General features: G+C 44.4%; 1 protein-coding gene across 2 annotated transcripts in view; it reads right to left on the bottom strand.

Annotated features, from left to right (window-relative positions):
• LOC140722908 (NACHT, LRR and PYD domains-containing protein 3-like) overlaps positions 1 to 9,430 on the bottom strand; it is a 133,501-nt gene extending 124,071 nt beyond the window's left edge. For both annotated transcript variants that reach the window (XM_073037545.1, XM_073037546.1), the window contains exon 1: positions 9,410 to 9,430. The gene's annotated coding sequence lies outside the window, so the exon portion shown is untranslated. The remainder of the gene's footprint in view (positions 1 to 9,409) is intronic.
• Positions 9,431 to 15,227: the final 5,797 nt, after the last annotated feature.

Below are 15,227 nucleotides of genomic sequence, written 5' to 3'. Positions count from 1 at the left end.
TGCTCTGCTGCCATCCCTGCGAGTAATTCCGGCCAATTCCCCTCTCCTGCCTCTGTAATTCCCTGTACGCCACTGTAATGATGGTACCTCTGTAATATCGTTGCGCCTGTCTTTAGCTTCCCCTTCTGGAGTTTCTATTTGACTCCCACTAGCTGAGAGACAGGGAGCAGTGAGAGGGACTTTCCAAACACGGATTGAACACTAAACCCCGGACCGTGTTCACTGGCAAACGCGGAGCAGCCCATTAACTCACAGCCTCTCACTGTGAGGGAAGAAAAGATAACTCCTTTTCTTCACTGATTCCAAAGGACCTCCAGAAGGAGGAACGGCCAGTCCCATCTGTTCAAGCAATAAGCTCGGGCGAAGCCCAAACACTGCAAATACTATATTCCTGTTCTCCCCATCCTAGCCTTATAACCCATGGCCCAGGACTTTTTACTGCCCAGTAACGTGCTGCAGTGTCTCAACTATTCCCAGTTCAAATCTAACACGCCTGAACCAACCCATGACGGAATAGTAACATGGAGGAAGCTTTGTCTGGACGGGGATCGGGGTTGAATTCCAGGCCTTGGGTCACAACGCGGACGCGGATACATTTCAGCTAATCTAAACTGAGCATACTTGGTGATTATTTTATTGTTGAGTGAGACCTCGACCAGGTTAGTTAGCCGCCTAATTTCCATACAGTAAATGCTTAAAGCATCCTGGAATCCACACTGGTTGCTAAGGTCACTCTGTCTCCATAGTGACTACAGTTGGATAAAATCTTCCCTCCTTGATGTTCTGGTGCTCTGTTACCCTGGTGACTGAGGAAGAGGCCCAGCACGTAAAGGAAAAAGGAAGCAACCTCACATGCTGTGAGTTTCTTTATGACCCAATGAAAACTGAACACTCAGCAATGTTTTAATGTTCAAACTGAAATACCAGTAAATCTGCTGTCAGCTCCTTCTCCACAGCACTTAAAGCAGTGTTGAAGCTGGTCATTAAATACGGTCAGTCTGCTTCAAAAGTCGGTTATCTGTTATTTGCAAAATATATTACTCAACACATTGTGGTGATATTCATGAAGCTTCCTTCTTTGCATTGTTAAGCGATTAAAAATTCTAACAAATTTTTGTAGCTTCGAATAAGGTAAAAGTAGAGTTGACAGTACAGGCAACATTCTGACCCTACTGCTGGATAGAATTATGGAGGAGAAGATTTGTAGATACAACTCAGTGATTTGTGAGGTTCTGTTATCTTTTCCAAGACATCTCTCATGATGAAAACATCTTCATCCGTCCACTCTATGGAGTCATCAGTATTTGCTACGTTTCAATGAATTTCCCCCTCCCAGCGTGCCCCATCATCCCTTTGAGAGCAGGCCCAGGGACAGTAAATGCTTCACATACATTAAGATTTTCATTCCAGAAATCATTATTATAAACAACTACTGTAATGAGCACATTTTCACGAGTAACAAACTATTTGGTGGCAGTATATTTGTTTGAGAAAACCTGCTGTTTCCTTACAGCCTTATTAACTGGACAAACGAACTTGTGAAGATCAACCTGCTCATGTACGTATGGAGCCAAAAGAAATGGGGGAGATCTTCAATGATTTATCTGGGTGTGCATGTATTTGGAAGACAGATATAGAGATGATAGAAATGAGGAAACGATCGCCAGGTGCTGGATTGTATCCAGTTTACAGAGCAGGTGCTTGCTCTGTTGAGCTGAATTGTGATGGATAAATCTCAGTAACCAGTGGAAGCTTTGTCTGGACAGGAATCGGGGTTGAATTCTGGGCCTTGGGTCACAGCGCGGACGCGGATATATTTCAGCTAGTCTCCGCAGGTAAACTGAAAACACTTCTTGATTATTTTATTGTTGAGTGGAGGGAGAAGATTTGCCTTTTCTACCGATACACAAATATTGACTGATTGCAAGATGTTCGTGACAGCCTGAAAGGATTTCCATAAATGCAATCCCAACATTCATTACTCATCTCTTCATTCCAATACAGGCATCATATATTCCATACAGTAAATGCTCAAAGCATCCTGGAATCCACACCTGTTTCTGAGGCTACTGTATCTCCACAGTGATTACAGTGCGATAAAACTTTCAACCCTCCTTGAAGTTCTGGTGGGCTGTTACCCTACTAACTGAAGAAGAGGCCCACCAGAAGTAAATGAAAAAGGAAGTAACAGTCTCAAACTCACATGCTGTGAGTTTCTTTATGACCACAATGAATACTGAACACTCAGCAATGCTGTAATGTTCAAACTAAAATACAAGTAAATCTGCTGTCAGCTCCTTCCCCACAACACTTTCAGCAGTGTTGAAGCTGGTCATTAAATACGGTCAGTCTGCTTCAAAAGTCGGTTATCTGATATTTACAAAATACATGACACTGCGTGGTGGTGATATTCATGAAGTTTCCTTCTTTGCTTAGTTATGCGATTAAAAATGTTTAAACAAATAGTTGTAGCTTCGAAAAACGTAGAAGTACAGTTGACAATACAGGTAAGTTTCTGACCCTACTAATGGATAGAATTATGGAGGAGAAGATTTGTAGATACAACTCAGTGGTTCGCGAGGTTTTGTTCTCTGTTCCAAGACACCTCTCCTGATGAAAACATCTTTATCCGTCCACTCTATGGAGTCACCAATATTTGCTAAGTTTCAATGAGTTTCCCCCTGCTAGCGTACCCCATCATCCCTTTGAGAGCAGGCCCAGGGACAGTAAATGCTCCACATACATTAAGCTTTTCATTCCAGAAATCATTATTATAAATAACTACTGTAATGAGCACATTTCCACGAGTAACAAACTATTTGGTGGCCGTATATTTATTTGAGAAAACCTGTTGTTTCCTTATAGCCCCATTAACTGGACAAACGAACTTCTGAAGATCAGCCAGATCATGTATGCATGGAGCCAACAGAAACGGGGGAGATCTTTAATGATTTCCCTGGGTCTGCATGTACTTGAGAGACAGATATAGAGATGAAAGAAATGAGGGAACGTTAGTCAAGTTATGGATTGCATCCAGTTTACAGAACAGGTGCTTGCTCTGTTGAGCTGAATTGGGATGGATAAATCTCAGGGCCTGACAACATATTCCCTGGAAGCATTTGGGACTCTAGTGTTGAAACTGCGCGAATGCTGCCAGAGACATATAAAATGGTCATAGCTACAGATGATGTGCCAGCCGACCAGAGGAGAGCCATAATTTTCTCATTTGTGTTGGGAAGGTTCGGTACATATGAAGGGAAACTGACATCAGGGCTGGGTAAGTTATTGGAAGGGATCACAAGGAATGAGATATGTAAGATTTCGATAGAAAGGGATAGTCAACCTGGCAGGCCCTATCTAATCTGATTATGGACGTTTTTGAGGAAATTATCAAGAAGCTTGATGAAGGGAATGTGGGGGGTTTTGCCTATATTGACGTTAACAAGGTGTTTGATAAAATTCTGCATGGGAGGCTGGTCCAAAACAGTAAGGTGCGTAAAATTCAGGATGAATCACGGGGAGAAGCCAGAGAATGCTTGCAGATTATTGTCCATCTGGGCTGAATAGAGGCATGTGACCTGCGGGGTGTTGCAGGGAAAGGGACGATTCCTTGGTATTGATATTAATAATTTAGATGAAAGAGGAAATGTACCAAGCTGGACCGGCAAATCTATGGATTATATCGAGATGGGGATGTAGGAGACAGTGCGAAACGCTACTGAAGTTGCTCAGTGTTCTCTACCAGCTGGGAAGTTGGGCTAAATCTAGAAGAGGGCATTTAATGCGGACAACGGTGGGCTGTTGCAGTTTGACAGGGGAAACCAGGGCATGACTTACACAGTGAATGGGAAAGGTCTGCGCTGTGTGACAAAATAAATTGACATGTGAATACTGATCCAGAATCCCCTGAAAGTAGCACTAGAGTTCGATGGCGTTTTAAAGAGAGCTCCGGGAATATTAGTCTTAATAAATCAGGGCACGGTCAGGGGAATTGGGATGTTAACGCTAAAGTTGTAGAAGACATTGTGAATCTAGATTTGCAGAATTGTGTGGACTGCTCATCAGCTACTTGAAGGAAAGATCTCAATAATCGTGTAAGAATCCAAAGGAAATGACACGGATGTTGCTAGTATTTAAGGAAATGATGGCAGGGGTAAGATGAACAGATTTGAACTTGAGTTACTGGTGCATAAGTAAGTCAGCGGAGATCCCAGCTGTGGTTTCTACACTTTTTAATATCATGCACCCTCTGATTAACCGAGGGGTGTATTGAACCATCTCCCAGCAGAGGTGGTAGCTGCAGGTTGAATTGCAGCATTTAAGAGCCGTTGTTTATATGTACAGTACCTGGATTGAAAAGTTATGGAAGAGAATAGTCGAGGTGCAGGTGGAAGGGGCCAGTCAAGGAATGGCACGGATTAGATGGGCTGAAAGTGTGCTATAGGAGAATGAATCTAAATTGAGCGTTCCATGCAAGTCCATTTCCCAGAAGAATTCAATCATTTCAGAGTAATGTCTTAAGAAGCCACAAATGAAAAAAAAACTAAAAAGTTGAAGAACTGAAAATAAACGAAAAGGGAAATATCAAACTCAAATCACAGCTGTGAGCTTCATTGTGATAAGGATCAACTCTACAGCCTATTTATAATTATGAGACAAAAATTGTAATGGCTAATTTAGCCCTGCTTCGAGCTGCATTCAATTAACCTTCTGGTGGTTCTGGAGAGAAAAACAAAACAAAACAAAACAAAAAATTCTTGGAAGACTCCGTGAGGGAAAAGGGAGAAGCAAGTAATTCACAGCGAAAACAAATGTTAGAATAAATATTGCAGATATATCAGTGAGTTCATGGGATACGACTGGACAGAGGGTGAACATGATTGTTGTTATATAGCACTGAGGGATTGGATACAGGTTGGGCAGAGTTTGAACACGATTGTCGATGTATATCCTCAAGGTGGGGGATACAGACTGGACAGAGGTTGAACAAGATGGTTGATATATATCATTGAGGTGATGGGATACAGACTGGACAGAGGTTGAACAAGATGGTTGATATATATCATTGAGGTGATGGGATACAGACTGGACAGAGGTTGAACAAGATGGTTGATATATATCATTGAGGTGATGGGATACAGGCTGGACAGAGGTTGAACAAGATGGTTGATATATATCATTGAGGTGATGGGATACAGACTGGACAGAGGTTGAACAAGATGGTTGATATATATCATTGAGGTGATGGGATACAGACTGGACAGAGGTTGAACAAGATGGTTGATATATATCATTGAGGTGATGGGATACAGACTGGACAGAGGTTGAACAAGATGGTTGATATATATCATTGAGGTGATGGGATACAGGCTGGACAGAGGTTGAACAAGATGGTTGATATATATCATTGAGGTGATGGGATACAGACTGGACAGAGGTTGAACAAGATGGTTGATATATATCATTGAGGTGATGGGATACAGACTGGACAGAGGTTAAACAAGTTGGTTGATATATATCATTAAGGTGGTTCGATACAGACTGGACAGAGGTTGAACAAAGTGGTTGATATATATCATTGAGGTCGTGGGATACAGGCTGGATATAGGGTGAATAGATGTTGAAGGAGGAATGGGCAGAAAAATGGTAGCTGGAGTTTAATGCGGACAGGTGTGAGGTGTTGCACTTTGGAAGGTCAAACCAAGGTAGAACATACAAGGTAAATGGCAGGACACTGAGGAGTGCAGAAAAATAGAGGGATCTGGGAGTACATATACATAATTCCCTAAAAGTGGTGTCGCAAGTAGATAGGGTTGTAAAGAGAGCTTTTGTTACATTGGCCTTTATAAATCAAAGTATAGAGTAAAAGAGTTGGAATGTAGTGGTGAAGTTGTATAAGACATTCGTGAGACCGAATTTGGAATATTGAGTGCAGTTTTGGTCACCTAATTACAGGAAGGATATTAATAAGTTTGTAACAGTGCAGAGAGGGTTTACAAGGATGTTGCCAGGACTTGAGAAACTGAGTTATAGAGAAAGGTTGAATAGGTTAGGACTTTATTCCCTGGAGAATGAGGGGTGATTTGATAGAGGTGTATGAAATATATGAACGGTATAGATAGAATGAATGCAAGCAGGCTTTTTCCATTGAGGCCAGGGGAGAAAAAAACCCCGAGGTCATGGGTTAAGGGTGAAGGGGGAAAAGTTTAAAGGGATCACGCAGAGAGGAGTGGGAATGTGGAATGAACTGCCAGATGAAGTGGTGAATGCGGGCTCACTTTTGACATTTAAGAAAAACTTGGACAGGTATATGGATAAGAGGCGTTTGGAAGGGTATGGTCAGGTGCAGGTCAGTGGGACTAGGCAGAAAAATGGTTCGGCACAACCAAGAAGGGCCAAAAGGCCTGTTTCTGTGCTGTAAAGTTCTATGGTTCTATGGAATGCATTTAGGTATTTGCCCCTTAGTTTTGGTAAGGTCATGAATTTAGGGTGACAAGTGAAATACTTAAGGGGAATCAGAGCGGGAACTATTTCACTCAGAGTGAGGGGTGAATGTGGAAGCAGCTCCCAGCGGAACTGATAGATGCGGGTTCAATTGCAGTGTCTAAGAGAAGTTTGCGTGGGTACATCGTTGAGAGAAGTATTGAGGCTGCAGTTTGTGTGCAGGGGATGAGTTCAGGCAGAGAATGTGACGGACTAGATGGGCTGAAAGGACTGAGCATTCTACGTGAGTCCATTTCCCAGAAAACACAAATCATTCCAAGCTAATGTTTTAAAAAGCTACAAAATCAAGAAACATTTTTAAGCTAATGAACCTAAAAAAGAAATAACAAACAACATCACATGCCATGAGATTCATTGGGACAAATATTAATGCTGCAGCCATTTTGTAACGGTGAAACTAAAAACTGTAATGGCTGCTTTCAGCCTTTAAGACCATAGATATAGGAGCAGCATTAGGCCATTTGGGCCATTGCGTCTGCTCCGTCATTTTATCGTGACTGATACATTTTTCTTCGGCCTCAGTTTTCTGCCTTTCCCCAAACTTCTGCCTTTCTCCCGATATCTCCACCTTAAATCTACACACAAACGGCCTCCGCAGCTGCCTGCGGGAAAGAAATCCACAGATACACCACTCTGATTAAAGAGATTCCGGCTCATCACCGTTCTAAAAGGGCGCCCCTCCTATCTGAAGCTGTGACCTCTGGTCTTAGACTCTTCCACCAGAGGAAACACCCCCTCCACATCCACTCTATCAAGGCTTTTCACCATTTGATACGATCCATTATGGCACCCCTCAGTCTTCTGAATTCCAGTGATTAATTGACCCAGAGTCATCAGACGCTCTTTATCTGACAAGCCGCTGAATCCTGGAACCATTTTCGTGAACCTCCTTTGAACCATCACATGTTTCAGCACATTCAGTCTATGATAAGCGATGCAGAACTGTTCACAGCATTCCATGTGAGTCCTCACCGGTGCTTTATGAAATCTCAACATTACTTTCTTGTTTTTATATTCTAGTCCTCTTGAAATGAATGTTAACATTGCATTTGCCTTCCTCACCACTGACTCAATCTGCAAATTAACCTTTATGGAAGCCTGTACCATATCTCCCCAGTCCCTTTGCGTCTCAGTTGTTTGTATTTTCTCTCCATTAAAAACAAGTAGTAAACCATTTCATTTCTTCTGCCAAAGTAAATGTCCAAACCTTTCCGGACACAAAATTTAATTTGCCACATATTTGCGCGTCCTCCTAATCTGTCCTAAATCCTTCTGTAGCCTCTCTACTTCCAGGAAACTACCCGGCCCTCCACCTCTCTTCATATCCTCTGCAAACATTACTACAACCATCAATTTCATCATCCAAATCATTGACATATAAGGCAAAAATAATCGGTCCCGTCACAGACCCCTGTGGAACACCGCTAGTCACCGGCAGCCGAACAGTAAAGGCTCGCTTTATTCCCACTCCTCGTCTCCTGCCAAACGACTAGTGGTCTGTCCATGCGAGAGTCTTTCCTGCCATACCCTAGGATCGTAGCTTATACTTCTTACCTTACCAGGTGTTGCATTCAAATTACATCTAACTAACAAAAAAAAAGATTCCTGGAAAACTCATTGAGATTAAATGTGCAAGATAATACTTCACAATGAAGACAAAGGTTACAGGAAACATTGCTCATATACTGTACATCATTGAGGTGGGTACACACGGGCTGGAGAGAGGTTGCACAAGATGTGAGTGAATGAGGAGATGGAACCATGTGGGTGAGGGATCAAGGACACTCACTGGTGGTCATTCAGCAATATACGGGGACTGAATAATAACATAGAAAAAGATCCTAAAATGACAAACCTAGATCAAACAACGATAACTTTGTCTTAGGAACATTGCCCCTCCCCAAACCTTATCAAAGCGCCACAGAAAGTATCCCATCCGGATACATAACGCCTTCATAAGGCTACCGCTCTACCCTTGACTGCAAGGAACTGCAGGAAACTGTGGGCACAGCTGAGGACATGACAGAAACCAGACTCCCCTCCCTGGACTGTGACTGCACTTCCCATTGCATCAGTAAAGCAGGCAGCATCAAAGATCCTCATAACCCTCGCTATTCTCTCTTCTCAGCCGGATCAAAGATTTAAAATAACATTGAAAACACAGAGCACCAGGCTCCAGGAAACCTTCCAGACTGCTGTTGAAAGCACATTGAATGTTCCCCGGTGATAAGTTAGACTCTTGACCTCACTGTCTAACTCGATGTACACTGTACACTTCTGAGAAGCCCAGATAACTGGAAAAGGCTTATTTCTCGCATTTAATGGGGTTATAAAACCGGAACCATTGGCTGCGCTGCAGCAAGTCGGAACAGTGGCATGGATTCAACAAAAATAAACACAGCGATGGCCACCCAAAACGAGAGGCCGTGAGAGATCTGGATCTCACTGCCTTGTCTGAACGGGTGAAAGATGGATCTACTCAGACAGATGGAGCAGTGTCCCGAAGGTGCGATTACTCGGTTTAACTTCTCTGTCTGCAAGAACACAACAGGTGGAAGGGCCGCTTCCCGCGCCCTGGAATGATAAACAATTGTAGACACCGGCTATCGATCCAGGTGAGGTTTGGACCCGATGCGGGGCCAAGAGATGAAGGTAAAGTTCCCGGGTTAAACCTCAATGGATGAGTGCAGTCTCGGTATCATCACCCCATCACGCTCCCAGGACCAGGGCAAGAGGGGCTGAGCGGCGGCTCATCTCAGTCTGAATGTTGTGAATGTCCCCCAACACAGACCGACCCCGGCAGGTTCTGTTCAGCAAGCGCAGAGAGGCCGCCAGATCGGGGAAGTTAACTGGATGCATTACCTTACATCAGACGTCCACACTCGGGACCGGCCTCAGTACTCACCGATGAGAACTTGTTTTCACGCCCAGACAGTGAACCCTCCCCCGTATTCCCGACTCTGGGGGTGATGGTCGTCTCCTAATCCGGATCCTGCAGACGATCCGCCGCCGCCGCCGACCCGCTTCAACACAGAACTGAAGGAAAGTCAGGACTGTAATTTATGTCATCAGAGCTGGGGGCGGAGCCTCGGAAACAAGGCAGATCTGCGATAAAATGGGAGCGGGGAAAAGGTTCACGTGACTTACACGTGTATGTACGTCCATGAAATTTTGCAACATTCCACGCACAGATACTGATGTGAACCGCACATGCGCAGTTACCTGAATCATGTCTAAAATAGCTGCTGACGCAGTTAGCAAATACAATGGTTTAATTTATGAGAATTAGTCAGAGACTTTTCTGCCTTCCATGTTGCATCAGGATGTGGGTAGTAAGGAGGGTAAGAAAGGTTTGTCCTTGTCCAGGGATGAATTTATAGCGGAACAAAGTCGAGATTCTGAAATTGCTGCGTTGAAGGAGACAGCTCTCACAGAAGAGGAGGTTTAGAGAGAGTCAGTAGGATATTATCTTAAGGATGGTATGTTACTGAGGAAGTGGAGATCACCTACTGTGCCTGCAAGTGTGGACTGGGCCATTGAACATCAAGTTGTGGTCCCGAAAGTTTACAGGTCTGAGATTTAAAAAATGGCTCATAGTATGCCTTTAGGTGGACACTTTGGAGTGAGGAAGACAGTAAACAGGATTATGAATGGATTCTACTGGCCTAATTTAAGGAAGGATGTTGTGAACTTTTGAAGGACTTGTCATACCTGTCAGGTTGCAGGAAAACCTAATCAGGTGATGCCAGCGGCACCACTCAGATCAATACCTGCTTTTGGTGAAACTTTTTCTAGGATCATAGTGGATTATGTTGGCCCATTGCCAAGGACTGCAGATGGCTATGAGTATTTGTTAACCATCATGTGTGCGATGTCTAGGTTCCATGAAGCGGTGCCTCTCAGGAACATCAAGGCCAAGACTGTGGTAAAAGCACGTAACAAATTTTTCACACTGGTATGTCTACCAAAAGAAATCCAATCTGAAGTAGCTTTACTTCGTAAACATTCCCGGGGATAGTTAATGAATTGAGAGCTAAGCAGATTGTGTCACCTTTGACCCTACTCAGAGAGCAATGGTCAGATCAGAATGCGAGTAGGAGCGTGCTTAGTTACGTTTTGGAATTCAGAGACAGACTTAACAAGGCTTGTGACCTTGTGAAGCAGAATTCACAGCACTCTCAGATAAACATGAAACAGGAGTATGACAGAAGAGCGAGGGAGCAGAGATATCGTGCTGGAGGAAGTGTCCTGATGCTGTTCCCTTTCCTTACCAACCCCCTTCAAGCGAGATTTAGTGGACCATATGAAATAATTAAGAAAAATTGATTATTTACATAATGTTAGGACTCCTGACCGGTGAAAGGATACCCAGCTCGTCCACGTAAATATGATCAAGCGTTATCATTACCCCGATCCTGTACCAGTGAGTACCGTTATGAGATCAGAGGAGATTGTGGTGTCTGGTACTGGGATACCAGAGCTCCATGTAGTTTCCACAAGTCTCAGAAATTCTGATGTTTTGAAAAATCTTGATGGAAAGACTCAGCATTTGCAGTCAAAGCAACGAAAACAACTGAAGAGTTTAATTAGCAAGTATAAAGATTTATTCCCTGACCTTCCTGCGGTGCATGACGTAGTTGTAGATGAAGTTGAACCCATTAAGCAGCACCCTTGCAGAATGAACCGGGACGAAAATAAAATGGTTGAACAAGAAATTGAATACATGCTAACAGCCGGCATAATTAGGCCAACCACTTCAGACTGGGCGTCACCGTGCGTGATTGTCCCTACGTCGGATGGGGGTATGAGATTCTGTAGTGATAATAGGAAAGTAAATGCAGTAACTAAGGCAGATGCTTATCCCATCCCAAGAGTGGATGACTGTATTGACAGAGTGGGGAGGGTTAAATACCTTACAAAATCGACCTGTTGAAAGTTTACTGGTGTGTTCCTTTAACAGAAAGAGCTAAAGAAATATCTGCATTTGTGACACCATCTGGATTGTATGAGTACAATGTATAACTATTTGGGATGAAACATGATCCAAGGACGTTCCAAAGGATGAGGAATTCAGTGATTCAGGCTTTAGAGAATACTGGGGCTTATACTGATGACTTAGTTGTATGGAATGACAACTGGGAGGAGCATATCTCAGCAGTAGAGAAACTGTTTGAACGGCTGTCCAAGGGAAAACTCACTGCAAACCGTGCTAAAAGTGAATATGCCCACGCCACTGTCACGTATCTCGGCTATGTAGTAGGCCAGGGCCAACTGGCACGCGTGCAGGCCAAGGTTCAGACTATTGCTGAGGTTCCCGTTCCGACGGGAAAGAAAGCGTTATGAAGGATTTTAGGAATGGTTGGGTATTACCGTAAGTTTTGTAAGAACAACGCAGATATTGCATTTCTCTCCCCCTAACGAAACTCCTAGGGAAGAGTGAAAGATTTGTGTGGAATGACCTCTGCCAAGAGGCATTTGACCGCCTGAAAACCATTCTGTGTTGTCACCCTGTGCTCAAAGCACCTGATTTCAATAAACCATTTTCAATGGCGGTAGACGCTCGTGGTGAAGCTGCTGGGGCGGTATTGTTGCAAAAGTGCAGGTCGGTGGGACTAGGTGAGAGTCAGTGTTCGGCACGGTCTAGAAGGGCCGCGATGGCCTGTTTCCATCAGGCTGTAGTTGTTATATGGTTAAAGCATGATGATGGAATTGAACATCCCGTAGTTTATTTCTCAAATAAATTTAATGTGCATCAGGAAAATAACTCCACTGTTGAAAAAGAGTTGCTAGCGCTCATGTTAACATTGCAATGCTTCGATGTCTACATATGTCCTGCGCGGAAACCACATGTGGTTTACACGGACCATAATCCATTCGTGTTTCTGTGTAAAATGAAGGATAAGAATAGAAGGTTGCTTAACTGGAGTCTGATCTTGCAAGAGTATGACATGGAAGTAAAACACGTGAAAGGCACTGACAGTGATATAGCAGATTGTTTGTCTAGATGCGAAGTTTAAGTTTGTAATGCTTTGCTGTTACCTAATAATTACACTGTATTGCTTTTAGCTGTATAATCGATAGTTAAGACGCAAATTTTGCTGTTTCATCAAAATTCTTCCTAAAAGAAGAGGGGTGTGACGAGACCTGAAGGATTATTCTAAAGTGGACTGTTCCTTTAAACGAGGGAGAGAGAGAGAGAGAGAGAGAGAGAGAGAGAGAGAGAGAGAGAGAGAGAGAGAGAGAGAGAGAGGGAGAGAGAGAGAGAGAGAGGGGGAGAGAGAGAGAGAGAGAGAGAGAGAGAGAGAGAGAGAGAGAGAGAGAGAGAGAGAGAGAGAGAGAGAGAGAGAGAGAGAGAGAGAGAGAGAACAGTTTGCGTGCTATTTCAGCAGCAGGGAGAAAGTCTATGAGTTGCCTTGGACAACGAAAGGCGGAGCTATGTGCTGGAGAGCTGGTGTTCAGCACTTGGAGATATATGCCAGGTCAGTCGACTTTTTACTCAGACACACGGGACACACAGGAGACACACGACCCCTGAGGAACGGAGGACACTGGTGAGCTTTGAGTGCCCACGACGAGGGTGGGGCTTTTGCTCACAGTGTGGACAAAGGGATGGCCGGTGGAGAGCTATCGGTGTGTTTAACCCTGGCCGGGGTTGATAGCGTTAAGGTGGAAACGGTCGCCTTTCCGTGGCCACAAGATGTTGACTTTAAATAAGTTTCGAAATAAAGGAGGACGGCGTGGAGACAAAACAACACTAATCCCAGAGGCCTGTGCCAGTACCAAAATAATGCCACCATCTCGCTATCTCCCCAGCCACGTGTCACCCCAAACTAACCCCAATGCCCCGTTCAGTCCCAGCTTATTCTGCACAGACCTGAGTCAGTCCTCAAACTAACCCGCTGCCCCGCTCTGTCCCCACACCCGCGTGTCAGTCCCCAATCGAATCCCCTTACCGCGATCTCTCCCCCGAACCTATGTCAGTCCCCGAATTAATCACACTGCCCTGCTCTGTCCCCACACCCGCCTGTCAGTCCCCAAACAAATCCCGTTACCACGATCTCTCCCTACGAACCTATGTCAGTCCCCGAACTGACGGCACTGTCCTGCTATCTCCCCATAGGACCGAAGTTTCCAAATTAATGAATTAGCTAAATGGAATTACGATGTTTTAGGCTGGAATCTCAGAGCAAAAACTGGGAATGGATGCACCCTGGAAAATGCACAACGGAAATGAGGAGGTACTTTAGGCAGCACATACAAAGGGTTCTGGGTAGGTGAAGACACTATGTTTGACAGAGATGTTCATCTAGTTAAGAGAAAGAATTAAACTGACCAGGTTCAGAAAGCTATGATCGGACACGGCTGTAGAGTTACAAGGCAGCCAGGGACGAACTAAAGAATGGAATTAGGGAACTTGAAACCTCTACAGAAGGCCTACAGCGGGATTAATGAAAACCCCACGACATTCTGGTTGTGTGTGAAGAAGAGGGTGACTAGAGTGAGAGTAGGACCGGTCAGGGATAGAGATGAAACTTACGGCTGCAGCTGGTGGAGGTGGGACAGGTCCTTAATGAGGACTTCACTTCAATTTTCACCAGTGAGAGATCCTGGCGTTTGTGAGGAAGCGTCAAACGGGCTTACGTGCGACAACTGGACGAGGTTAGAAAAGAGGATGCACAGGAACGATTGAAAAACATTCGGATAGATAAGTCCTCTTGTGAGGTTGCGAGAAACCCCAGGTTACGGTGGGAGGCGGAGGACGAGATTGCTGCGCCCTTGGCGATTACCTTTGCGTTATCACTGCCGCACATGCACTATCAGGAGATTGGAGATGGAAATACTATCTCTTTGCTCGGGAAAGGGAGTAAAGATACCATTGTATATCATAGCCCAGTGAATCCTACTTCAGTGACGGGCAAATTATTGGAGAACATTCCAAGAAACCGAATTTGCAAGGTTTGGGAGAACTTGATTTCGGAGAATCAGAATGGCTTTGGGAGTGGCAGGTCATAGCTCACTGCCTGGTTCAATTCTGTGACGATGTGACAAAACAGATTGGTAAAGGTAGAAAAGTTTATCAGGTATAAATAGATCTTAATAAGGCATTTGAAACGGTTAACCATGGTAGGACCGTTCATAGCGTCAGAAGGCTTGTTATCCAGGGAGAGTTGGCTGGTGGATTCAGGACGGACGCCCACAGAAGGCAGACTGTAGTTGTAGATCAAGCGTTTTCTCCCTGGATGTCGGTAACCAGTGGTGTCCTGCACGGATCAGTTTCAGACCCCCGGCTTTTGGGTTTTTATAAATGATTTTAGAAGGATGTCACCGATTTCAACAGGACAGTGACAGGACGCAGAGCAGCCCTGAGAAGTTACATATGGAGCTCAATCTGAATGTTACGAGGTGTTTCTCTTTGGGAGAATACATTTGAAGGCAGAGGTACTACTTGCTCGAATCAACCGACGGCCGCACATTAGTGCGAGTTCCACAATGGAAACAGAGTGAAGAGACTTCCTCCAATAAGCCGAGGACCGCTCATCGGTACGAGAACCACAATCGGCACGGAGCGGTGCACTGCAGGAGCAGAAGGAAGTGTGATTGACAGGTGAGCTTGAGCACATCCGCTGTTCTGTACATGCTTATAGTGACGATTGTTTTATGAAAACAGTTGAGTGAACTCGGCCTTTTATCCTAGGAGCGACGGAGGATGAGATGTGAGCTGA

Source organism: Hemitrygon akajei, unplaced genomic scaffold (genome assembly GCF_048418815.1).
Source record: "Hemitrygon akajei unplaced genomic scaffold, sHemAka1.3 Scf000092, whole genome shotgun sequence".
Taxonomy (NCBI): domain Eukaryota; kingdom Metazoa; phylum Chordata; class Chondrichthyes; order Myliobatiformes; family Dasyatidae; genus Hemitrygon; species Hemitrygon akajei.
This window is presented reverse-complemented; position numbering and strand designations above follow the sequence as displayed.